Genomic DNA, 27,905 nt, shown 5'->3' with positions numbered 1-27,905 from the left:
GGGACCGTGATCAGACGAGAGCCTATTCTTTTTTTTTTTTAGCTCAGGTGCTGAAAGTTGGTGTCATTAGGCACAAAAGGTCAGCTGGGCTGACCGGTATATTTGAAACGGCAATAAAAACTAAACGAGCAGCGATAGAAATACACCGTTTGTTGCAATATGCTTGGGACAACGGTACATTTTCAGGCGGACACACTTTCGAAATTACAGTAGTTACAATTTTCAACAACAGATGGCGCTGCAAGTGATGTGAAAGATATAGAAGACAATGCAGTCTGTGGGTGCACCATTCTGTACATCGTCTTTCTGCTGTAAGCATGTGCTGTTCACAACGTGCAAGTGTGCTGTAGACAACATGGTTTATTCCTTAGAACAGAGGATTTTTCTGGTGTTGGAATTCCACCGCCTAGAACACAGTGTTGATGCAACAAGACGAAGTTTTCAACGGAGGTTTAATGTAACCAAAGGACCGAAAAGCGATACAATAAAGGATCTGTTTGAAAAATTTCAACGGACTGGGAACGTGACGGATGAACCTGCTGGAAAGGTAGGGCGACCGCGTACGGCAACCACAGAGGGCAACGCACAGCTAGTGCAGCAGGTGATCCAAAAGCGGCCTCGGGTTTCCGTTCGCCGTGTTGCAGCTGCGGTCCAAATGACACCAACGTCCACGTATCGTCCCATGCGCCAGAGTTTACACCTCTATCCATACAAAATTCAAACGCGGCAACCCCTCAGCGCCGCTACCATTGCTGCACGAGAGAACATTCGCTAACGATATAGTGCACAGGATTGATGACGGCGATATGCATGTGGGCAGCATTTGGTTTACTGACGAAGCTTATTTTTACCTGGACGGCTTCGTCAATAAACAGAACTGGCGCATATGGGGAACCGAAAAGCCCCATGTTGCAGTCCCATCGTCCCTGCATCCTGGTCTGGGCCGCCATTTCTTCCAAAGGAATCATTGGCCCATTTTTCAGATCCGAAACGATTACTGCATCTCGCTATCTGGACATTCTTCGTGAATTTGTGGCGGTACAAACTGCCTTAGACGACACTGCGAACACCTCGTGGTTTATGCAAGATGGTGCCCGGCCACATCGCACGGCCGACGTCTTTAATTTCCTGAATGAATATTTCGATGATCGTGTGATTGCTTTGGGCTATCCGAAACATACAGGAGGCGGTGTGGATTGGCCTCCCTATTCGCCAGACATGAACCCCTGTGACTTCTTTCTGTGGGGACACTTGAAAGACCAGGTGTACCGCCAGAATCCAGAAACAATTGAACAGCTGAAGCAGTACATCTCATCTGCATGTGAAGCCATTCCGCCAGACACGTTGTCAAAGGTTTCGGGTAATTTCATTCAGAGACTACGCCATATTATTGCTACACATGGTTGATATGTAGAAAATATCGTACTATAGAGTTTCCCAGACCGCAGCGCCATCTGTTGTTGAAAATTGTAACAACTGTAATTTCGAAAGTTTGTCTGCCTGAAAATGTACTGTTGTCCCAAGCATATTGCAACAAACGGTGTATTTCTATCGCTGCTCGTTTAGTTTTTACTGCCGTTTCAAATATACCGGTCATTTTTGAAACGCCCTGTATGTAAAAAACAACAAACTTAGACATGTGTCAATCTTACCAAGATTTTTTGTTGGAAGTTTGGATAGCGTCCTTTATCGTGTTCTATTGCGACACTTCTTCTCTCCTCTATTTTCCTCCCGTTTTCTCCTTTTGTCACGAATGGTTTTATAACGCCTGCGAACGTTTCTGATTAGCAATGTCATAATGGCACAACACAAATATAGCTCACTGCTCACACTCGCAGTTGTTACACTATCTTGGTATCAACAAGTATTTCTGGCGTATCGATGCTGCTGTTCGCTCTGTAGATGATTACATCTGGTCCATTTAAACATACACTGGATGCGCTAATTCATGCAACTGCGCATAGCTGTCCACCTCTTACGTATTCAGGGGCATACGAGATGCGTCGGTGCGTCCTCGTAACGACCTACGGAGTGGCCACCTTAAATATGTTCTCCAATGATGGAGATATAATTACGGGGAACTTTTCTGTAATTTACAGAGTTCCTAATCAATCTTTTTCTAGGGGTACGCCCAGAAATACTTGTTTTCCATTCTTTAATCATGTGTCTTTACAAAATACTCTAGTGCACTTTCCTTTTTTAACATCGAGAGGCGAGATATCATTATTAATAATAAAAACACAAAATATTGGCAGATATAAACGAGACATTCTACCACTAAGATCAGTACATACACAACAAACAAGACTTTAAAAAAAATCCTTATTCTAAGCCTATATTTACTACGTCCGCGCTCTGGTCTAGTCATTCTTAATCCTGCCCGTTAAGGTGGGATGGACCAGGCTTCGGAGGGCGGACTTCGACCTCTTTCTGGTTGTTATTTTGGTAACCATTATCCCTGTTCCTTCCCGATTGCTGATTACCACCCCAAGTCCTTTGTAATTTATTATGTTGCACCGGAGAGTGTCGCTCATCTTCCGTGTACCTTCTTTTAGAGTTGCCATTACTCTTATTTTGATTGTGGCCGTTGCAGTTCGGCACTGGTCTACTATCCCACTGAGGTCCATTATTGCGACGGTTGTTATTTTGTTCACGCTGTCGGCGTTTCTCCCGCGCCTGTTCCTCTTGAAATGCGAATTCTAGTTCGCGCAAAATGCCCTTAAATACCTCAGTATCGCTACCACAACGACCGGCAAGTGATTGTTGATACGAGATGGGAAGTTTCATGTAGCATAATGTGATGATTTCCGCACCGCTACATGGGTTGTCTAGGTACTGGTTCCTTTTTCTCATATTTTCAAAAAACTTGACCGGACTCCGGTACCCTGCGCCGTCCATATCTCTGGACATCATAATTTCTTGTTTGATCCTTTCTTGGGTTTCTTTAGACCAATACTTGCCCAAGAAGGCATTTTTGAATTCTTCGAACGAGACGCTCGTCTTCGCTACATTTCTCATGTACTCAGCGGTCGCGCCCTCCATATGGGAGCACACAAAATCCAGCTGGTACATCAATGGCTAGTGTGGGGGCAAAGATAACTCGAATTGTCCCATAAAAGTTTTTGGATGCAAGCTTTTACCTTCGTCCTTGTAGTGATGGAACTTTCGGACTGATACGAAATGCTTTTAGTCAATCCGGTCATCATTCCAGTTATCGTTTCGCCCGTTCTTATGATTCGTATGAACTTCGGGACGTGGACTACTTCGTTCCGACACACTATCGTCATCTCTCACCCTCTGTATGTTCGACAGTTGTTCGATACATCTAATCTGTCGACAGCAATTGTGTTCACTGGATAGCTGCGCGCTGTCCGTGTTTACCTCGGTCGTTGCCTCAGAGCTGTGAATCAAGGCGTGGCTCCCGTTGCTTGTAGTGTCGACTTTGTCACACCGTGAAGCGGTTATCTGTGTTCCGGCAAGTGACAGTTCAGTCGATGCGGTAATTACACCCTTCTCCTTTTTCTAATGTCTCTGTAATGAGACATTTTACCTCGTCCTCTAAATTTCTTTTTAATATCGCCATCTCCTCTTTCAACATCTCGTTAGGCCCTATGTCCCGTTGCTCTTGTTGCTTTTCTTCGACACGTTTTATCCGGCTTTGTAGCCTTGATAACATGACCTTTCCTACTTTTGCTGTGCTTTGCGTGGAGTACCGAGTTTCTCTCGCTATTTTCCTTGCACCTTTCGCAATTAATTTGGCTTCAATTGCCGTTCGTTTGATGATGGCAATCTCTTTCTCTATTCTAACGCCGAGATTCTTTACCTCCTCTTTTACTTGCTCTTTCAACTCCGAATTCGCCTTTTTAATTTCGGCATTATGGTTGGCGCTCTGCTCTAAGTTCACCGTTTGTATCTGTTGCAACAGGTCCGTAATGTTGTTGAGAGTAGCCGCATTTTGATCCTCGTCCTTTTGTGGTTGAAAATGCGACTCTTCTCCTCTGTTCTGAGGAACCCTTCGATATCTAGACAAGTACCGTCTCCGCGCCCCCGTCGGATCACTTGTGAATGAATCGTTTGATAATGGTCGGACACCGTTTTGTTCCAACACACTTGGGCTTCTTAGGCTGGATCTTCCATCCTTATGGATTAATCCTGTACTCCCTGCTTCCCCCGAGCCCTCAGTATCACTGCCTGAGTCAACATCCTTGCTATTCAGCGGACTAAACCAGTCATGAGACGCAGTTTCAGGAAGTTGCAACTCGCGTTCGTCACGCTCATCGGTAGAGCTTTCCCTACTATCACCCATGTTCTTCCGAGTAACAATCTGATTATATTCTACCGTTGTCTTGGCTTTTCCCCTCGTTCTCATTAGCAATTTTATGTTACACGAAAACTAAAAACCCAGGTACCCCTTACACTCAATAATTACATAACACAAAACATATATCAGGACACAAATTGATACACTGGGTGTGAGCAATGACTCGACAAACAGTTCATAAAGAATTCCCCCAAAAAGGCTAGTACCAATGATTGTGTTCTGTGTGCTCATCATCGGCTGATTACAGCACTGCACATCATAAGTACTCCAACAACTCACAAATACAATGCAGAGGCACCAATAAATGTCAGTTTGAAAGGACAGCACATGAAGAAGACAATGTAACTTATTGTAACTAATGCTACCCATTTTTCAATTAAAAATGGCTAAGCAATGGATCACGTGGAAAAATTCCCTTTTTTAAGACTACTTCCTAGCAAATCCCGAAGTATCGTATCCTGCCATGGGTCAGCCATATATAACACCCCACCCATCACTTAGCTGGTTTTGGCGTGTGTTTACCCCAACTAATTGACTAACAGATCAACAGAGAGTGCAAAACTGCCACAATATAGGATAACGCAAAAAAGTAATATGGCCCTGTGACTCCTGATTGAACTGCGGTGGCAGTGTTGACATTAATTTATTCAGAATTGATCACTTTTAATTAAAAAGGGGTGTACATTGATGTTATATTCAGCTACTGAACACCAGATGCAAATGTTGAACACAAAAATAAATTAAGAAAGTGACTTGGGATTTCAACTATGTGCTTGAAAACAGATGCAGTCGATTAGCACAGATTTATTTTAACTCACGACCTTCAATCATCACATTACATGACTCTCCTAACAGGCAGTGGTAATAAATTGCATTTGCATGGAGTAAAGCGCGGTAAATCAAAAGTAATTCCTATCGACTGATCCAGGCGTAATGTGAAGTGTCAGAAGAATTCTTCAATACATGGCCCATGAAACCCTCATGGAAACTTTGCCGATGTGATCCGACAAATTAATCAGTGGCCGGAGCTGACGCAATATCACCGAATTCAGTGTGGTGGAGCGTCGTCGTTGTGTGGACATCACCTGACCTCGTGGTTCTGCAAGGCTGCGTTCGTCTATCCACTCCTAGCTATCTTGCTCAGTACATAGTTGAACCAAAACTTCCTATCTCCAAGCTCAATCGTCCGCACTCTAGGCAAGCTGGGAACAGAAGACCTCTACGGAGACTTCTCACAGTCCGCTCTTAGCCTCAGTTTCCCCTCCAGCAAAATTACTTACCCCAATTGCAGTGCAAGTCGAGTTAATTATGCATTGCTTCCAAGTGCCGACCAATGCCTGCTCTGGGAAGTGAACAAATCCCCACAAAATTTCCCTTCCTCTCAACTTCTTCTATTTATCTCCCCCCTGGCCACCCATCAAGGTTAGCATCTGCACAAACACCAAGTTTTCTGGAATTCTGACTCCCAGGAGAGTACTTCAAATTCCTTGGTCCTACATTCCCATCGGATGCTGGCGTATTTCATGCTGTCGCTCTTCACCTGATTTACTTCAGGGTCTGCGGACCGTGAATTCAGCGGGAAGTTGTTATAGTCACGAACACCCATATTTTGACCTCTGTTGACCACTCCACCGTAGCTTTGCATGGCTTTGTCGCATGTTTCACAGAAAATGGGGCAACGGACATTTATCAACAGGCGTACAATTTCTCTGTCTGTTTCCCGGTATACCAACATAGAGTCGGGGTCAATCACCCACTCACTGTTACTCATCTCAAGGCGACTGGAGGCCGCGCACCGTTACCGCTTTCTCAAAGCTTGAGCCGCCCTTAGCTGCCTATTGTCGCTTCTTCTATTTAGCCACTTCCCTGGCTGGCCACGGTCAAATACTTCCCTGGGGTAAACTAGTGTCCAGTAAAGCAACTCGTTTCCACAAAGTTTTCATGTCGTGTGAATTACTTTAAAGCATCACACGATATTAATTGTTCCACTACGTCCATACTATACCCTCTACAAGATGCATTGTGCCTTGTCAGTCATTTTGTTCTGCCCTACTGTTCGCTCAACATGAGTTAGGTGATCTTTAATCACTCCATGTAAGGAGCATAGTTCTTGCCATCTTACAATACTACATAGTAAAAAGCATGTTGCTCGAAAACTATGGGTGATACAAAAAAACTATGGCTAGATTTCGATTCAGCTCATAAAAATCTATAAAGTTCGGCTATCAAAGTAAAATAGTTTTTGAAAAAAATTTTTTTCGTTGTCTGTGTATCCCTTCATAGAGCCAATTAAGTAGACGTCAACAATATAGCCAGTCGGAGTGGCCATGCGGTTCTAGGCGCTACAGTCTGGAGCCGAACGACCACTACGGTCGCAGGTTGGAATCCTACCTCGGGCATGGATGTGTGTGACGTCCTTAGGTTAGTCAGGTTTAATTAGTTCTAAGTTCTAGGGCACTGATGACCTCAGAAGTTAAGTCGCATAGTGCTCAGAGCCATTTTAAAAATAATTTCAAACGTATGAGCTACCCCTTGTCTGTATATAGTGACGGAAACTTGGTACAGCCATGAGGGCATCCACATAGGAAAGGTTAAATCTCTCTGAACCTCCTCAAGGCGCAATTTGTATTAATGAACCAGCAGGCCGCGCAGGATTAGCCGAGCGGTCTTTGGGTGCTGCAGTCATGGACTGTGCGGCTGATCCTGGCGGACGTTCGAGTCCTCCTTCGGGCATGGGTGTGTGTGTTTGTCTTTAGGATAATTTAGGTTGAGTAGTGTGTAAGCTTAGGGACTGATGACCTTAGCAGTTAAGTCCCATAAGATTTCACACAGATTTGAACATTTTGAATGAACCAGCAGTATTTGCATCCCCTGCCACAAATGCGATGGGGACTGGAGACAGCTTTAGACAAGATTACCATTTCATTGTCCCTCGATGGTGTAGAGTATGATGTTAATTAGATATCCTTTGATATGGAATTTATCTCATGTTAAAAAAGAAGAATCATCCAATAATTGTAAAAAAACAGAAATATGGATAAAAGGTTTTACAATAATTCATACACCCACTAACTCCACGTCCTATTCCAATTCCCCGCCATGTATGACGTATCTGAAGAGTTTTGTTGTGTAGATTTTGATTTGTAACAGTTACGAGAACAGTACAGCCCTTCCCAGAATCATTAAATTTACATTCTTTGAACAGCGCACGAGGATAACATGGAGATTCAGTCGCGTGTCGATCATATAAGGTATTTATACGAAAAGACGTTATTCGTTGTACGATATTTATTTTGTTGATTATTCTCAGTCCATCACTGATAGATTTGTGTATGAATAATAGAAAGGGCTGTGAATAGCCCAAGCCCCCGCACGTGGGACGGCCAGACTGTAAAGCAATGCAGGATTAGTCGTCAGCGTAGGCAATGCTTACTGAGATAAAGCGCATATAGAGCCCAAGGTTTAATGATAGCTGATAAACAACATCAAGAAGGGTAGCAAAGAGTAGGGGTAGCTGTTCAACGTTCGAAGTTAATGAATTAAAGTGAACAATGACCTCTTCCTATATCACCGCCACCTCCTGTTTTTAATGGTACCACTCGAATATTGCAAGAACAGAGATTAATAAATTCTCGCTACAAAAATGATTGCTGAGAAACTGTTAGAATAACGTTAATAGCTATTCGTGCAGCCGTACGCAGGACCATTCGCGAAGCCAACACCAATTCTCAAGGTTAGAGCCTCGTGAAAGATCTACCAAAAATCCTACGAGGCTGTGCTCATAGATAATGTCAGTGAGCGAGTCCAAACCTTCTACTCAATATTTCGTGCATCCGTCTGGTGTTGGAACTGAAGACAGAAGATAAACGGTAGAAATATTAAATTTCACATTTGAAAATGCATCCACACTCGAGGATACTACAGTCCATATACAGGGTGTTACGAAAAGGTACGGCCAAACTTTCAGGAAACATTCCTCACACACAAAGAAAGAAAATATGTTATGTAAACATGTGTCCGGAAACGCTTACTTTCCATGTTAGAGCTCATTTTATTACTTCTCTTCAAATCACATTAATCATGGAATGGAATCACGCAGCAACAGAACGTACCAGCGTGACTTCAAACACTTTGTTACAGGAAATGTTCAAAATGTCCCTCGTTAGCGAGGATACATGCATCCACCCTCCGTCACATGGAATCCCTGATGTGCTGATGCAGCCCTGGAGAATGGCGTATTGTATCACAGCCGTCCACAATACAGGCACGAAGAGTCTCTACATTTTGTACCGGGGTTGCGTAGACAAGAGCTTTCGAATGCCCCCATAAATGAAAGTCAAGAGGGTTGAGGTCAGGAGAGCGTGGAGGCCATGGAATTGGTCCGCCTCTACCAATCCATCGGTCACCGAATCTGTTATTGAGAAGCGTACGAACACTTCGACTGAAATGTGCAGGAGCTCCATCAAGCATGAACCACATGTTGTGTCGTACTTGTAAAGACACATGTTCTAGCAGCACAGGTAGAGTATCCCGTATGAAATCATGATAACGTGCTCCATTGAGCGTTGGTGGAAGAACATGGGGCCCAATCAAGACATCACAAACAATGCCTGCCCAAACGTTCACAGAAAATCTGTGTTGATGACGTGATTGCACAATTGCGTGCGGATTCTCGTCAGCCCACACATATTGATTGTGAAAATTTACAATTTGATCACGTTGGAATGAAGCCTCATCCGTAAAGAGAACATTTGCACTGAAATGAGGATTGACACATTGTTGGATGAACCATTCGCAGAAGTGTACCCGTGGAGGCCAATCAGCTGCTGATAGTGCCTGCACACGCTGTACATGGTGCGGAAACAACTGGTTCTCCCGTAGCACTCTCCATACAGTGACGTGGTCAACGTTACCTTGTACAGCAGCAACTTCTCTGACGCTGACATTAGGGTTATCGTCAACTGCACGAAGAATTGCCTCGTCCATTGCAGGTGTCCTCGTCGTTATAGGTCTTCCCCAGTCGCGAGTCATAGGCTGGAATGTTCCGTGCTCCCTGAGACGTCGATCAATTGCTTCGAACGTCTTCCTGTCGGGGCACCTTCGTTCTGGAAATCTGTCTCGATACAAACGTACCGCGCCACGGCTATTGCCCGGTGCTAATCCATACATCAAATGGGCATCTGCCAACTCCGCATTTGTAAACATTGCACTGACTGCAAAATCATGGTTCGTGATGAATACTAACCTGTTGCTACTTACTGATGTGCTTGATGCTAGTACTGTAGAGCAATGAGTCGCATGTCAACACAAGCACCGAAGTCAACATTACCTTCCTTCAATTGGGCCAACTGGCGGTGAATCGATGAAGTACAGTACATACTGACGAAACTAAAATGAGCTCTAATATGGAAATTAAGCGTTTCCGGACACATGTCCACATAACATCTTTTCTTTATTTGTGTGTGAGGAATGTTTCCTGAAAGTTTGGCCGTACCTTTTTGTAACACCCTGTATTAGCCCGCTCACATACCCACAAATGAGAATCATCGACAGCAGCAAACTCCGTATCGAAAAACAATGACGAATTCTTAAAGCGAATAAGTCATCAGTCCCTGACGGAACTCCAGATTTTTCCATTGTATACGGAATTGCATTGTATATGGAATTAGTTCCTTTTCTAGCACTTATTTATTGACAAGTTTTTGCGTAGCGAGTAGTTCCATTTGACTGGAAAAGGGTGCAGGTCGCCTTTATTTATAAAAGCCGTAAAATATCGGATGAACAGAATTACTGACCAATATCGGTGACATCCGTCTGTTGCAAGAGCCTAAAATGTATTCCAAGATCGAACATTATGACGTTTCTGCAGTAAAACTAGCTACACTTAAAAGATCACAACAGATCCAGGAAAAACTATTTGTGGCGGCCGCTGTGGACGAGCTGTTCTAGGCAATTCAGTCCGGAACCGCGAGACTGCTACGGTCGCAGGTTCGAATCCTGTCCGGGGCATGGATGTGTGTGATGTCCTTAGGTTAGTTAGGTTTAAGTAGTTCTAAATTCTAGGGGACTGACGACCTTAGATGTTAAGTCCTACAGTGCCTATAGTGCTTAGAGCCGCTTGAATTTCGAAGAGACTGGGTAATAGAATCCAGTACCGGAAATGGACGCGAATTTTCTACAATGATTGTAACATAATGTGGGCTCCAAGAACCGCAACAGACCTCCAATGCTCTAAATATTCTAAGACAAAAAAAGGACGCACCAAGAATTCCCCGAATTGGACGGAAACCCGTACATTTAATATACATCTACAGACAAACGAGCAATTACAGTTTAAGAAACACAGAGAAATAGCTCTGCAAATTGAGAAGTCGGTAAATCGTTGGTCCACCTTTCTCCCTTACACAAGCAGTTATTCAGCTTGGCATTGTTTCATAGAGTTATTGGATGTCCTCCTGAAGGATATCGTGCCAAATTCTGTCCAACTAGTGCATTAAATCTATAACATCCCGAGCTGCTTGGAGGGCTCTTCCTGTAATGCTCAAAAACATTCTCAATTACGGAGGTATCCGGCGACTTTTCTGGCAATGATAGGATTCGGAAAGAACGAAGACAAGCAGCATAAAGTCTTGCCGTGTGCGGGCGAACATTATCTTGGTGAAATGTAAGCCCATGTTGGTTTGCCATGAAGGACAGCCAAGCTGGCCGCAGAATATCGTCTACGTACCGCTGTGCTACAAGGATGCAACGGATGACAACCAAAGGGATCCTGCTATGAAAAGAATTGGCACCTCAGACCATCTGCTTTTCGGGCCATATGGGGGATGAGAATGAGGTTTGTATACCACTGCTGTCCGGGGCGTCTCCAGACACGTTTTCGGCTTGGAATCTCATTGACTGTAGCACGATTGTCTGGTGTTGAGTGCCGTTTCTAACTGAGTTCCGATGCCCAGTGAAGTCATGTCTTGAGACATTGGGATACCAGACTGACCGTTGCCCGCCAACTGCCCGACAACTAAGTTTGATGAAGTCAAAATCTTCTGGGTTATTAGGCCCGTCTCTGAATTGCTTCAATGTCTTCCTTCAGTCGGACCTGACACGGATCCCAAACGCTCGAGTGGTACTCAAGAACAGGCCGCACCAGCGTCCTATATGCTATCTGCTTTACTCTCCTTTACAGGTGAACCAATTTTTCCTAAAATTTTCCCAGTGAACCGAAGTCGACCATTCGCGTTCGCTACCAAGGTTCTCACGCTAATTAGAATCACTGGTGGCCTGCGTGCACCTTCTGAAGAATTCAGTGAGCTATCAGTTCTGGTTTTCGGGACGTCATGGGCTACAGCTTCACAGAGTACAGGTTGGATGTAACCCTACACGTTGATTCACCAAGGTATCCCAAAAAAGGATCGTTTTGACTAGCAGTATAATACTGTACGCCATCTATAGCACTTTTACGAAATTGATACTGAACGGAGAAACTTGTATGGAGGTTTAAATACACGAGGGCTTTTGCAAAGGGTAACAGAAAGTCTCCGGGGAATTTAAATGGAAACTCTTCGTAGAACAACGACATGGAGCTCACGAAATCCTATTGAGCAATCTGGAGAACATCTGTTGGAAGAAGACTGTGTCATCATTACACTTCCAGCATGGTATCTTGTTTAGGGAGAGCGACTACAAAGTAGGAGACATTACGCACAGCACGTTCAGAGGCATACGAGGTGCTACTCAATTGTTTTCGAGAATATCCTCATTTAAAAAAAATCAGAAAACTTACCATAGTTCTTAATTTCCACTGTTACGACAAGATAGTCGTAGCTTACCCAATCGAAGGTATATTCGAAGTCCACCGACATCAAGGAGTCTCGACAGTTGCTGTTGAGAAGAGAGAAGGTCTTGACAGAGAGAATGATTACCGTCCTTAGATTTTGGCAGACAGGTGTCTGATGGGGTAAGCCAAAATTTCTCAAAATTGGTTGAAACGGCTCTAAACACTGTGGGATTTAACATCTGAGGTCATCAGTCCCCTAGACTTACATCTACTTAAACCTAAGGACATCACATACATCCATGCCCGAGGCAGGATTCCAACCTGCGGCCGGAGCAGCAGTGCGGTTCCGGACTGAAGCGCCTAGAAAGGCTCGGCCACAGCGGCCGGCAAACATTTCTTACATGTCTTCAGCAACCATTGTTTGTGCATGTGTGCTTCAGTACCTGAAGACGCCAGTGCGACCTGAAGCTCAGACATGAAAGTGGCGTTAGGCACGACCATGCAGTCGACGTCCATCCCCCCCCCCCCCCCTCCATTACAAACTCCCCATGATCAGTCAGCACAGCTGTGACACAGGCGTGGACGACATTTCTCTAATGTACAGTTGCAGACAGCAAAGGTTCAGTAGTGTGATCCGTTGCAGACAGTGGACACGAGTCGTTTCGCTGAATCTCGACATACAAAATTAAAGCAACAAACTGCTATTTCCCTGTCCTGTGTCTAATTCAGGATATAATCCTACAAACTGTGAACAGATGTGATTACGATCGTGTTTTGCGCAGAAGGTTGCCCTCCGATCAATGGACAACCACTCCAACCATGACGTCAGGGCACTTATCAAGCGGGGTAGTGTTTGCAGGGTAGTTCCACATCCACAGCCGCTGTGTACACAGTCACAGGCGAGCAGTATGGCACAGAGAAGGTGCCTACAGACTCTCTGTTGTTGAGAGCCGTAGGAAGTAAGGAAGCAGGAGAGTCGCAGACTGATGTGGCCAATGTGAACTGTCCTGTTGATTCTCGGATGAGGTGACAGTTTATAGAGACCGGAACTGTATGTCGGACAGGACACGACCGACCACGTGCGACATCAGAGAGGGTGGACCGTTATTTGGCTGCAAGGGCACGACGGTACCGCCTTAGTACTGCACTGCAACTGGCCTCTGACTTTTCAGCATTCCCCGGATCGGTATACAGAAGGCTTCAGCAGAGTAGCCTTTATTGTTGGAGACCTGCCGTCCGTTTACCTCTGGCGTGTCTTTATAGAAGGGTACGTCTAGAATGGAGCCGTCAACAGGCCACCTGGACTGTAGAACAATGGGCCTATGTTGTTTTCATAGATGAGTACCGATTTTGTCTGGAGAGTGATTGTCGACGAATTCGAATCTGGAGGGCATGTGGAGCACGATTTCGGGACCCAAATATTGCGGAAAGAGACCGATACCGAAGAGGATTCCTAATGGTGTGGGCAGGGATTATGTGGACCACTCGAAAACCTCTTCATGAAACTGTTTGACTGAATCATCAACACTTAACTGCTGTTAGGTACCGTGAGGAGGTCTTGGGATCTCATTCGTGATTGTTGTGACGTGCTGTGGGCCCAGATTTCGTACTGATGGACGATAATGCTAGACCTCATAGAGAATGGGTGGTTGATGTTTTTTTTTTTTTTGGAAATGGAAGATATTACAAGCATGGCGTGGCCTGCTCGCTCTCCCGATTTGAATCCCATAGATCATGTCTGGGGTGCACCAGGGATACGGGTAGCACCACGTCAGCATCCACCAATCACTCTCCAACACTTGTGAACAGCTCTTCAGGAAGAATGGGCGTCATTGCGTCAACATGGGATTGATGACATCTTTCACAGCATGTCCCATCGTTGTCAGGCCTGTATTGGTACCAGAGGTGGTCACATCCCATACTGAGCACATTAACCAGTTGACAGAATACGAGGTGTGCAAATCCGTTAAGTTGGAAGAAAACTAAGAACATTTTTGTCCACCGTTGTGTATGTTGCAGTTGATTGTGCTCTGTATTCTTTACATTGTTTCTAATTTGCAATCACCTGTTTATACTGTTTTGTGGCAAAATAAAAGCAACCTTGTGAAGTTGCCATTTGCTGCTTTAATTTTGGACACCAGTATACGTTTGCAGAAGCATAGTCCGTGCGTTCTTATCTAGTGCACCCTCAAGAGCCAATTGCATGATCGCCACTACATGCACTCCGAGTGAACATGTCCTTTTCAGCCAGAGCCCGAGCACATCTCTGGCTGGCCATCATGTTTTACAATGACGCAGCACCCGCCAATACATAAATAGGACGGCACATGGTTGGTCAGTTTAGTACAGATCTATCACACTCCTTTGAGGACCAGGTACGTGGTAGTAAGAGACTACTCTCAGCCACATAGTTTACTACCTTTCTATATGGACGGAGCACACAAATCACCATCTCCGAAGGTAGTTTAAACGGGAGTTCAGAAACACATATTGCTCGTAGTCCAAGTCTTTCATGGTCTACAGACACGTCACCAATATTGCCATCCAAATGTCGGAACTTGGAACTGCTCCTAGTGTCATTTAGTATCCTGTCCCGCTCTGTGTCATAATTGAATTCACATGTACCACACAGCTCACTATGGATATGTCTATGCCAACAAAGTCATTATAGTCAATATTAACATCATCTCTGAGAAATTGATCATTTTCATGTGCTTTTGGATGTGCATATTCACTCGTAAAACTGATCTTCAATATCGATTTAAAATAATAGCAGCCCAGTCTTCTTCGAAAGGAAATATAGCGTGTGAAGATAGCTGAAGCACACAAACAACCCTGAGCACGAACTATGTGGCAAGGATGTAAACAGAGGCGTTCATGCTGCTACACTTCCGAAGGCAGACTGAACACATATGTTTAGCTTACTGTGAGCAGCCGCCTTAACAACTTAGGCTATCGGAGCACACCTCCACCACAGATCCAAACTCATGTATGTCATGGAGTCCACAACCCTTCAACTCGCACAGTTTGTGATTCCCACACAGGGAGAGACAAATATAATATCGTCATTCTAGCCCATAGAGGCATGGATACACTATTGATAGTAGCATTGTCTGTGAATGTAGACTACCTGTATCTTCACATTACAACGTTCTTCTGGCATCAATGCTTTCCTGTAATAAATCTAACGTTATTGTGTGCAACAAATCACCGAAAGCTCCGTACAGCATTCATCCTACTGTTCTACAGCATTGCCGCTACGTGCCGACACCACGACAATTTAAAATACGCAACAGGCTATTTCAAAACGAACTTCACTTTCTAATACATCGACATACACTGTCTTTGATTCTCCTCTTTACAAATCTTCATTCAAATTATTACTCCGCCTCTTTCCTTCTCTACCAATTTCCATAAAACTGTTAACAAAATGGTTCAAATGGCTCTAAGCACTATGGGACTTAACATCTCAGGTCATTAGCCCCCTAGACTTAGAACTACTTAAACCTAACTAACCTAAGGACATAACGCACATCAATGCCCGAGGCAGGATTCGAACCTGCGACCGTAGCAGCAGCGCGGTTCCGGACTGAAGCACCTAGAACCGCACGGTCACAGCGGCCGGCAACAGTTAACACTAACACACTTTCACCACAGCTTACTCAATCATCAACTATAAACTCTCAACTGTCTCCCTCTTTCGTTTACAACATGCATTACATTTAATTCTAACCTGAGTGTAGTATGTCGAAATTAATTTACAATGATTTATAACATTGCACAAACTTCCATAATGGGAACATTTTACAAATAACACTTTTACATAAGAAAATACACTAATAAATTAGTCACCTCGGTATGATCAGAAATACGTAAATAGATAAGAAAAAGGATTTACACTTTAAACAAACAAAAATTCTGTAAACATTGTCTAATCAGAACGGATAATTATGGGTTAGTAAAATTTCTGTCTCACTGCTAATCTTGATTTAAACGCATAAATGTTTGAAAATGTTTAGGTGGTGCAGTTTCGTCATTTGAATGGAGATTTTCTGTGCAACCACATTAACACATTTTGTATACGCTGCGCAAGTAGTTCTGTGCAATGGCATTAACATATTCTGTAAAGCGTTGCTTGAGTAATTCTCTGGTGATGGTTTTAAAATAGCATATACTTAAAAGTAATAAGCATTTCCGTTACGTTATTGCTCATTTTTTCTTACATCTGACAACAAGTGTAACTTTTTCCTGCGACACATTCTGGCAATTAGAAACGAAAATTTTGTCAATAGTTCTAGAGTGGAAAGCACTGAGCATTTAAATTGTGGAACAATTGTTAGGAAATGTTGCTGTTTGGAAAGAGATGTTAATTCAGTCTGCTGAATTAGCTGCAACACTGTGTCGTGAACAAACATTCTGGGCAGTTATGTAAGTTCGTAGAAATCATCGTTTTAGTAGCAATGAACCTACCCACAGAGGAAGCCTCAATTACTAGAGTTTTAGGAGAGGCGTATATTTCGCATAGTGATGGATTCCAGGTGTCACAGTAATGGCAACTGCGGCATCTCTTCTGACAGGCAGCTGGCGAAAGACATCGTTTTGCTCATTCCACACATGCAGGATCTTTACGACGGCTGTGGCGGTGCTATACGTAATTAACTGACAACTCGTTCTTCAAGCTACAAATCCTAATTTATTTCAACACTCCGGACTGCAGTCATAGTTTCTCATATAATTATCTTCTCTCCACGCATTTTACTGCTAACTAATGTGCATTGCCACAAGGATGCAGTTCTCCGCAAAAAAAAAACACCGCTGCGAACCTTTGAAATAACCATCACTTCAGGTTTATGACTGCGCATCGTTTTCATGTTGGTATGTATCCTCGCGGCGTTTCCCTGTAAATCCGTGAAACGATGCCAGCAAGCGCACTGTCTCTGACGTTACTGCCCGTCCCCTTAAAACTCAGCCACATTTCCACCCTTCACCAACCTGAACTTCCGTACCTCCAACGAATGAGCTAGTCTATGAAATTTCCTCACAGGAAATTACAATTAAATCAATAGCATTAGCTGCTGATGGGCGTTGATATACATCAACGGAGACAATTGAAAGTGTGTGCCCAGGCGGGGACTCGAGCCCGGGATCTCTTGCTTACATGACAGACGCTCTATCCATCTGAGCCGCCAAGGCCACAGAGAATAGTGAGACTGCAGGGATTTATCGCCGGCACGCTCCCCGTGAGACCCACATTCTCAACTTCTAGTCCAGACACTACATTCGTAGTGCCCCTGCCATTATACCCATTACTCGTGACGGACAATCCTCCGAGTCCCGTAAGAGTTCAGGAAGATCGTATGCATCCACACTGAAGAAGGTCATCAGCCGGTTAGCCTTAAACTATATGAAGATGGCATCCGTTCTTTCGGACATGTCCGAAAGAGCAGATGCCATCTTCATATTCCTCACAAGAAGCGGACGCAGCTGCTTCGTTATCCTTGGTGCACAAACTGCCTTACGTAATTAAGATCAAACTGACTATGGCTATTACTTTGCCCCGTAATAGTTGCGGCAAAACTACATTACTTGCAAAGACTGTCTCATCCATTATCGACACCCTCATTATTCACACATACATATCGAAACAATATATTGGACAAATGACATTCCAAAAGTACGGTTGTTTTTCTATGTGATTAATATTGGTAGATTCTCATTAATGCGTGTATTAAAGTCACTGTGTTCTGTTTTAAAACTTTGATACTTCCTGCTGCATCCAAAAGCTCTCCAAAAGAGCGAAAAAAGGCCTGTACATATCGTAAATCGAAGTCAGCACTACCAGCTCAGTACAATTTCATCCCACTAGCGCATTATGAACTAGTGGAGCTAAAAAAGTGTTTTCGCTTTAAATAACTTCAGTCATTACATCGCTACATACATTTTTCAAGAGCTTGATATGGATTTTTTGTTAGCCTAAGCTATGTCATCATTTCTTGTGTTAATGTAAATAATGTGTGTGTGTGTGTGTGTGTGTGTGTGTGTGTGTGTGTGTGTGTGTGTGTGTGTGCGTGTCTGTGAGTGATAGAGATTGGTGGTTTAATACTGTTTGACAATAAACCACTACAAAATTTAATCGAAAGTTAAAAGGTTTGGAAGCGCTATTAATGCCTGTGATAACCACTCGTAAATACACTGATGATCCAGAACTTATGACCACCTGCTTGAACTGAGCGAGGTGACCCAGAGATTAGCGCACTGGACTTGTATTCGGGAGGACGACGGTTCAAACCCGCGTCCGGCCATCCAGATTTAGGTCTTCTGTGATTTCCCTAAATCACTTCAGGCAAATGCCGAGATCGTTCCTTTGAATGAGCACGGCCTGCTTCCTTCCTAATCCTTCCCTAATCCGACGGGACCGATGACCTCTCTGTTTGCTCCCCTTCCCCCTAATCAACCAACCAACCATCCACCTGCTTAATAGCTTGTTACGTCTTTAGAACGAAACACATCGCTGATTCTGCGTATCAGGGATGCAACAGTTTGTTGGTTGGTATGTGGAGGTATGTGGCGTTAGAAGCCTACGCAAAGATTGTGGCCGGCTGCTGTGGCCGAGCGGTTCTAGGCGCTTCAGTCCGGAACCGCGCTGCTGCTACGGTCGCAGGTTCGAATCCTGCTTCGGGCATGGATGTATGTGATGTCCTTAGGTTAGTTAGGCTTAAGTAGTTCTAAGTCTAGGGGACTGATGACCTCAGATGTTAAGTCCCATAGTGCTTGGAGCCACCTGAGCAAAGATTGTGTAATTTGCGGAAATAGCGAGCCGCTGATTTGCGTACGCTGTGATGGCGCCCGATAACTACTCATTTGGGTTCCACAGGATTTTCATCAGGCGAATTTGTTTGCCGAAATATCAATGCGAGTTCACTATTATGCTCCTCAAACCTCTTTAACACTGTTCTGAGTCCAAGACACAAACATTTATGCTGCTGAAAGATGATATCGCCGTCTGGAAAGTATGATGGGATGCAGATGGTTCGCAGTTGTCAGAGCGTTTTCGATTAATACCACGAGTCCCATGCAAGGAGAATGTCTCCCATAGCATAATACTGGGTCCGTGACATGCTGCACGTTTCGAGTCGCTGTTCACCTCGATGACGGCGTTTGTGGAGGCGAACAGCGACTAGTCCGAGCCGACAAGTTTCCGTTGATCGAAAGTCGAATCCTGATGGTCCTGTGCCCACTGCAATCGTAATTGACGATGTCGTTGGGTCAAAATGTGAACACATAGGGGTGGTCTGCTGCGGAGCTCCATGTTCAACAAGGTGCGATGAATGGTATGTTCCGAAAGACTTGTGCGTGCACCAGCGTTGTGATCTTTCGGCAGAGTTGCCACAGATCACTATCTATCCTACTTTTTAGAGCATACGAGCCTCCGAACCCCATGCTCTGTTAGCAGTCGTGGACGTACAACCGTTTAACGCGTAGTGGTAGTTTCACTGCCCTTCTACCTCTTTTCGTGGATGCTCACGACAGTAGCACGAGAACAGTAGACCAGCTTCGCCGTTTTTGAGATACTCGTTCATAATCTCTGCGCCCCAATATCGCGGTGGACAGTGTGGCTGATCAGTGTAAATATGCCGGATAACCTAATAAACGGGAACGGCAGTTTAATGTAAATAACGCCTGGGGTCCGGCACTCAGTTTATTAAGATCTCGCTGGGAATCACATGCACTACCAGAGCCGCGACACGCTTTTCACGGAATATCAGTGAGAGCTCTGAAAAACAGAACAGCATCGAAGGAAGTAGGGGGCGTCGGGAGTGGAACTCGTCTATAAATAGCGTCGCTACACCAACAATATTTCAATTTCTGCTTCGAGTCGAGGCAGCGAGATCATACAACAGCACAACTCACAGCGCGTGAAGAAGACGACAGGGGTGCTAGTTGAGCTATTGTGCACAAATTGAACCTCCGGAAGCACATAATCTAGAACCATACGTAACGTACGTGATGCCCAACGCAAAAATAATGCATCTAGTTATCGTTCCATTAGAAACGAAGTCGAAATTTACTTTTGCTACAAATTCATATATATCTACCTACAACCAAAAGATATGAATACAGCTAACTAAGGAGATACCCATCACTACTTCTAATTATTCTACTAATTGTGTCGATATGTTGTAACCCCATAACAAGTAATACTGTGGAATAACATAGGTTTAAAACAAAATAATAACACAATGAAAACAGCCACTAAATTTTAAGTTTTGTCAGGCGGCAATTCCAGCCTTTTTCTCAGGGACATTACCACAATATTTTCCTTAATAACCCACCAGAAGGGTTGTGCAATCGGAGTGTTAAAATTAAAACATTTTACATCTTTCGAGATTGTTTCCCAGAAACAAAGCGTCTGAGCTAAACACCGTAAAGCATAGGAGTGTGCGCTGATATGCAACTTCCTGGCAGATTAAAACTGTGTGCCGAACCGAGACTCGAACTAGGGACCTTTGCCTTTCGCGGGTCGTGAAACGTGCTTGGGTAGCTCAGTTGGTAGAGCACTTGCCCTCGAAAGGCAAAGGTCCCGAGTTCGAGTCTCGGTCCCACACACAGTTTTAATCTGCTAGGAAGTTTCACCGTAAATACCATCTAACGATGTAGATACGCGTCCAAAACACGCTGTAAAAAAAGGGACTGGTTACTTTACGCTTTTACTTATATTTTCAACAGACAGTAACGGGAAAAAACCTCCCAAATAATCCAATACAAAATTCGTCTTTCCATATCGCTTAGTGTACCACAACGAAGAATTGTTTTTTCTATGGGATTTTCGGAAATTCTCTTTAGAATTGTAGTAGTTGTAGAGGGCAATGAGTACATAATATTTTGGCTAGGAACCCATCCCCGGAAACGTACTGTTAACGTTCTACGACGGGTTCAGTTCAGATGCGTAATCCGTCCACGTCTGCTGAGGAAAAGAGACAAGTCTCAGAGCTGCTTGTCCTGGTATGCAGTGGGGTAGACTGGATGACGTGTACTACGTCCGACGGCCACCTGATGCTGCGGAAGAGATGCTAGTCGGCTGTGTCACAGACTTTTTCCGCAACGTAACGCATCATTACACAAACCTTTTGCCGAAGTAACACATCGGTTCCTAGAAACAGGTACCTTCTCCGTGAAGAGGCAGCACTATGGTGCTCCACAGTGAAGCCGCACGGCCGAATATGATGAAAATCTTTCACACTGAAGTGGACCCGCCTACGAGTGATCGGACAGTTGCGCGTGAAATGGGTATTATTAACAGTGCAGTTTGGGACGTCCTGCGTGACCAAGAATTACTTCCGCACCACTTGAAAAAGGAACACGATATGGGATCAGCCGATTTCCCGAATTCACTTTAAGCCCGTTGTATGGGCCTCGTCGTGCGACTAGAGACCATTAGGTGCTTAAAGTAAATTTGCTTGTTTAATAGAAGTGACAAAACCTTATGGTTATGCATCAAGTTTTATAAAGTTGACGTAGGACATGACTTGTTTTAGGCAAACATTTAAATAATATTTTATGTTCTGAAGAAGACGTTATTACTAACGTTGAAACCTAGGTAAACGATAAAGTTAACCTGCAACTGTAGGCTGTATATTCTTATATCACTAAGTGGTCATATTCTCCAATTTTGGGTGAACATGTCTGATTATTTGCTCGTTGTGAGGTACGCTTCTTTTTTATTCTCACCTCCACCCCTTTGAGAGGTATGAATTCTGGTTTGTGAGGCGCTCAACTGCGAGGTCAACAACGCCCGCACAAAGTCCCAATTTTTTTCACAGTCCAATTTTTTACACAGTCCAATCGAGCCACTGTCACGAATGACGATGATGAAACGATGAGGACAACACAAACACCAAGTCCCTGGTCAGATAAAATCCCAAACCCGACTGGGAATCGAACCTGGTACCCGTGATCCGGAGGCAGCAACGTTAGCCTCTAGACCACCCCATTGACAGGTAGGTGGTTGTTAACTCCACAGTGATTCTTTTCAGATAGTAAGTGACATGTGTACCTATTCGGTGAAATCGATACAGTGGTTTAGTGGTTGATGTGGAACAAACATACATACGTACATACACTTTTATAATATGTGGGGATTCCATGACTGTCCGTCTCCGACTGAGGGAGACATCACCTGAGCTAAGGGGCAATTGCATCAAGGGCTCGAAAGCCCGGCATTTATACAGCTACACAGAAAGCACCGACATTCATCACGTGATGTGGGTATCATGGTTATCTCTGGCAGGAGACATTGTTCTCGATTAAAGTAATCTGTCGTCATTCTATTAGCGCAGACTCGATATCCTGCTTTGTCTAACGGAACACATTCTTCTTTTGTTTTAAAACTACGCAATGATTTCAGAAAGTACGTTACACATGTTTTTAAACGCTAAGACATTTGTGTAAGAATGGAGCATTATCAGAAGAGAGCACACGTTCCACGTCTTCTGTAGACACTGTCCCCCTGCGGTCCAGATAACACGTGTATCACAGCGTGGAAGTGAAGTGACGTGGCTACTTGGCTACTTGAAATGTACTCCAAGGTTGAAGTACGCTGGACAGTATGATTTTTGTAGGCAAAGCGTCTAGATTGTGCCGTGAAATTCTGACGGTGTATGGACCTAATGTTATGTCGCATCGAGCTGTACTGAAATGGTGCCAACAATTTGACCAAGACCACACTTTTAGTTAGTTAGTTGCTTTCACGTTCCACGGATCATTTTTCCGACAGGCCGTATTGAGGTGGAAAGAGACTTTTATATTTGTACCACAAATTATGTGGTAAGTAGGCCCACATGCCCATGACTAATAAGTGCTTTTTTATAGTAAAGAAGACATACGCATGTGAGTAAGAACCATCTCTTACTCACAAGAATAATAGGGATTCTTCCACGGAAAAGATGTCATTGTGAAGGAGAATTTTTTGTAGTTTATTTTTTTACTTTGTTGTCCACCAGGCATTTTATATCAATAAGTAAGAGATCAAAAATTTTGGTAGTAGCACTGTGCACCACGTCTTTTGCTAAAAAAAACCTTAATCTGGTGTAATGATTGTCTTTTTCTCTTCTGGTGCAGTGGATAATTTCATAAGGGAATAAATATACTGTGAGTCAGTTGCCAGAACCCCCATCTCCTTAAACAGACATCTAAAAGATGATCAGAGATGAGCACCAGATGTTATCTTCCAGTGTGTTTTCGTTCTTACAGACGAGTTATTAATGGGTGAAAATATGTGGACTTACTGACTTGTCTCTCCCCAAGGTTTGCAATGCTTGTAAGAGCAAATGTAGCTGAACTAAGTTGTTTTAGGAATTCTGTCCTTAGTTAGGCTATATCCTGCTCCACCTACTATAATAACCTGATCCTCTCTGCAAATCATTGCACAAATTCCCTACGTCATCTGTCAACTAGCTAAGATTAGCACTTGGCTTCACAATACTTGCGACCTGGGACCATGTTACCAATTATTGAGGATGGTATCTGTTCTTTCGGGCGTGTCTGAAAGAACAGATACCATCTTCATATAGTTAAGGATAACCGGCCATTGACGTTCTTCTTCTGTGTGGATGCACACGCATTGCCCGAACTCTTACGGGACTCGGTAAGATTGTCTGCCGCGAGTAACGCGAGTTCAAGATGGTTCAAATGGCTCTAAGCGCGATGTGAACATCTGAGGTCATCAGACCCCTACACTTACAACTACTTAAACCTAACTAACCTAAGGACATCACACCCAACCATATCCGAGGCTGGATTCGAACCTGCGACCGTAGCAGCAGCGCGGTTCCTCATTGAAGCGCCTAGAATCGCTCGGCCACAGCGGCCGGCAGTAACGAGAGTAATGGGCAGGGGCACTACGAATGTAGTGTGTGGACATTAAGTTGGGAATGTGGGTCTCACGGGGGGGGGGGGGGGGGGGGAGGGGCGCAAAGGATAAATCCCTGCAGTCGCACTATCCTCTGTGCCCTCGGTGGCTCAGATGGACAGAGCGTCTCCCATGTAAGCAGGAGATCCCGGGTTCGAGTCCCGGTCGGGGCACACACTTTCAACTGTCCCCGTTAATGTATATCAACGCCTGTCGACAGCTTACGGTCTTGATTTACTTATCATTTCATGTTCCCAATTTGTCATGTACCATCTGGCCCACACCCCTCCCATGACAACTACCCAGCAGTGACACAATTTTTTTCCTACTCTCGTTTGGTGCCGACCTACATTTAGTTTCTTTCCTAGAAGTCCACTGCACCCTACTGTGGCCTACATCTGAATGAGGCTCTTCCTCTTCTAATTCAGCTAACAAGTTAAATTTATTCGGTACTGTAAGCTCAAATGTAGATGAAAAAGTTGAAGAGCTTTTCGCCTTTCGCTCATTGCTTGTTACATCTGTCCAGTTCCCATGATTCCCTCTTCAACCTATCTGTTTCAAATTCCATGTGTTGAAATTCAGCCTGAAGAGCTCAAACCTTCGCCTCCTGTTTAGTGATTCTCTTGTCTCCCCTGTATAATCTGCAGTTCCATAGGAGATCCTCGTTGAGTTACCCATTCAGTTCACCATTACAGTCACCTCAGTGAAACTCCAACTCACAATATACACATACCACTCCCTGACTCCTGTACGGCAACATCCACGCTTATCACGCATTGCAACACAGATCAAAAGCATCAACACACTTAACACTTGTAGCGTTGCTCTTGGGGGACGAAAATAAAAAGAATTGTTTTTTTTAATGTCGAAAAAGTGAATATTTTGATGGGTCACTTGGCAACAGAATCAGGGATTGATTACACTATTATAATAACATACGTTGAGCATAAAATACCTGAATAAGAGCAGCATATTGATACATATTTGAGATCGTTCGGAAGAAACATTATCATTTCTGTGCATTTTTATAGTCGCGATGTAGTCATACCCGGATCAACACTAAGGGACCAGAAAATTTATAGGCTTTAAAAGAAATGCAACACTACACAATTAAAAAAAATGGTTCAGAAATAATAGGAAAACGATAATGTTCCTTCTGCCTCATGCTGCGTTCAGCCCATCAGCGTGATCGTAATTTCTGGTGATGAAGTAACACAAAATAATTATCCTTCAGGTAAATAAAGACATGGAAATCATCAAGGTTAATTTACTAAAATAAGCACACTTATCTTTAACACACGTTTTTTTAATGCTACGTACCTTTTCATATTAATGGAAGACCATTGTGGTTAAATACTTTACACATAACAGCCAAAATGTCCTCTTGATGCTGTCTGTTCGTAATCAGTTACAAGAAACTACATGTTTTCTGATTGAAAAAAATAAGAATTAGCATATTCACTCAATATTTTCACATAAAATATAAAATACAGTTGCAGAACGCAGCAAGTCCGCGTCCGCCTTTCATAGAGTACAAACAGTAAAAGATGAGGCGCCAAATGCCTCATTTGTCTTGAAAGAACAGAATTCTTTTTTATACCATTAATCGATACATGAACTTAGAGATTTACAGGCACCGCGCAAGAACGGCAAAGATAAAGAATAATAGACTCTGTCGCTGCTATGCGATGGTTCATTTCTTTCACTTTACAACTGTTCGATAACTTTAGGCCATCAGGCATTTACTATTGAGCGTATATTAATGTTTGTGAGGCGAAAATTACTAATATTACACACTACGCAAATTTTCCTTATTTACGAGCCGCAGAAATTAGACTTATAGGTTAGCGCTTTAGGCATATAATGTAAAACATTAATTTATTTCAGTTAAAACAAGAACTCAGCCCTTAGTAACCTGTAATATCTGTTAATTAACTTATTAAGAATAAAATGTTAAGTTTAAAGTAAATTTTTGTAAACCAACTACTACTGCAGAAATTTATAATAAAAGAACTTCTGATTTACACTAATTTTTGGAAATATAAACTTAAGAATAAATGGATACGCTTTGATTAAATTGCTGGAAAGAAAAAAAAGAACAGTTAAATGGTATTCTCTTAGTTTAATGCACCAAAATATCAACAAAAATAGGAGTAAAACCCGACTTTTCGAACTTCTCACATTTTCTGGAGTGATACGTAAAGAAAAGTGAAGTCTTTAACAGTAACAGATTAATCTTATCCATTATGGATGTTTAGGAACCCGTGACTGTATATTCAACATAAGTATAGAAAACGACAACCACTCACTTTGTTGAAATATTTGTTTATTCCATAAACCGGTTTACGAATCTTTTACAGACTCATCTTTAGATTGTGCCCAACTATTTCATAGCGTAATGTTGGATACTTGCTCTGTCACAAGAAGGTGGTACATACTTCAGTGTATCGCCACGAGCATTATTTATAAGGCGATTTGGATCCAAAAATGAATTTTGTGCAAAAACCACCCTTAGTGTCGCAGTAAGTACATAATTCATTTTTGGATTCAAATTGCCATATACATGCGATATATTATAGCATGTTCCATCTTCTTGTCGCAAAGCCACCACTCAGCACTGAGCTATGAAACTGTTATGTAACCACATGTGCACCATCTGAAGATGAGCCTGAAAAGGTTAGAAAGGCGGTGGAAGGTAGAGAAATCTACTGTGACAGAGCGTACGCTGTTTGAGACCGACACGGAAATTCTGGCTGTAGAGGACTAAAAATAGTTCAAATTGCTCTGGGCACTATGAGACTTAACATCTGAGGTCATCAGTCCCCTAGAACATAGAACTACTTAAACCTAACCAACCTAAAGACATTACACACATCCATGCCCGAGGAAGGATTCGAACCTGCGACCGTAGCAGTCGCGCTGTGCCGGACTGAAGCGCCTGGAACCGCTCGCCCACAACGGCCGGCGCTGTAGAGAACTATCACATGCTCTTATTCAGAGAATCTACAGAAATACACAAAAAAAGCCACGAGGTACACGGATCCTGGCTTCCCGTGCTGCAGCGAACGACCGTCGCATGTACCAAGAGAACCGCACCGGAAATGACTGCGGAGAACCACTTGGACGTTGGTGCGCCTGGTGCATATAGTCTGCGGCCGCGAGCTCGGCTCCAGTCCACCACCAGCAATGTAGAGTGAAACTTTGACAATGTCAGCCAATCGTTCTGGCGAAATATCAGGAAAAAAATCATCAGACCAACGTCGGCTGAAGAACCAGAGACAGATGCCAGTAGACTGTTTGTCAACAAGTGACCACGAAAGCCTTAACACTTCTGTAATAAACAAGTACTTAAAATAAGTGACTGGTTACAGTTTTCTGTATTTATATTACATAACTTTAATAGTAAGCTTAAAAAACACACTAATGCACGTATTTAATGAGTAATCTCTCCTAAACTAACTGTTATTAAAATTTAAATAACTTACAATACGAGAGCTATTGTTAACGTTCACCAGACGTGGGTGAGACTGCCGACAAGGAAGACTTTGTACCATGCGATTTGCATGTTTTCGGCAAGTTGAAATGACATCTGGGGGAAACAGATTTACCGACGATGTGGACGTTCGCGCAGCGATTCTCGAAAGGCTCAGTGACAAAGGAAAGAAGATCTGTCGTCGAGGAACAGAATGATTTGTAGAACATTCTGACCATAGTTCAAAAAATGGCTCTAAGCACTATGGGACTTAACATCTGAAGTCATCAGAACCCTAGACTTACAACTAGTTAAACCTAACTAACGTAAGGACATCACACACATCCATGCCCCGAGGCAGGATTCGAACCTCCGACCGTAATTCTGGACTGAAGTGCCTAGAACTGCTCGATCACAGCGGCCGGCTGACCAT

At 43.5% G+C, this 27,905-nt stretch overlaps 1 non-coding gene across 1 annotated transcript; it reads left to right on the top strand.

Annotated features, from left to right (window-relative positions):
- The first annotated feature begins 20,622 nt into the window (after window positions 1-20,622).
- On the top strand, window positions 20,623-20,699 carry Trnas-cga. The gene has a single exon. It is a non-coding gene; the product is annotated as a tRNA-Ser (tRNA).
- The last annotated feature ends 7,206 nt before the right edge of the window (window positions 20,700-27,905 follow it).

Source organism: Schistocerca piceifrons, chromosome 8 (assembly GCF_021461385.2).
Source record: "Schistocerca piceifrons isolate TAMUIC-IGC-003096 chromosome 8, iqSchPice1.1, whole genome shotgun sequence".
NCBI lineage: Eukaryota > Metazoa > Arthropoda > Insecta > Orthoptera > Acrididae > Schistocerca > Schistocerca piceifrons.
Note: the sequence above shows the minus strand (reverse complement) of the source record. Positions and strands in the feature narration are given on the sequence as shown.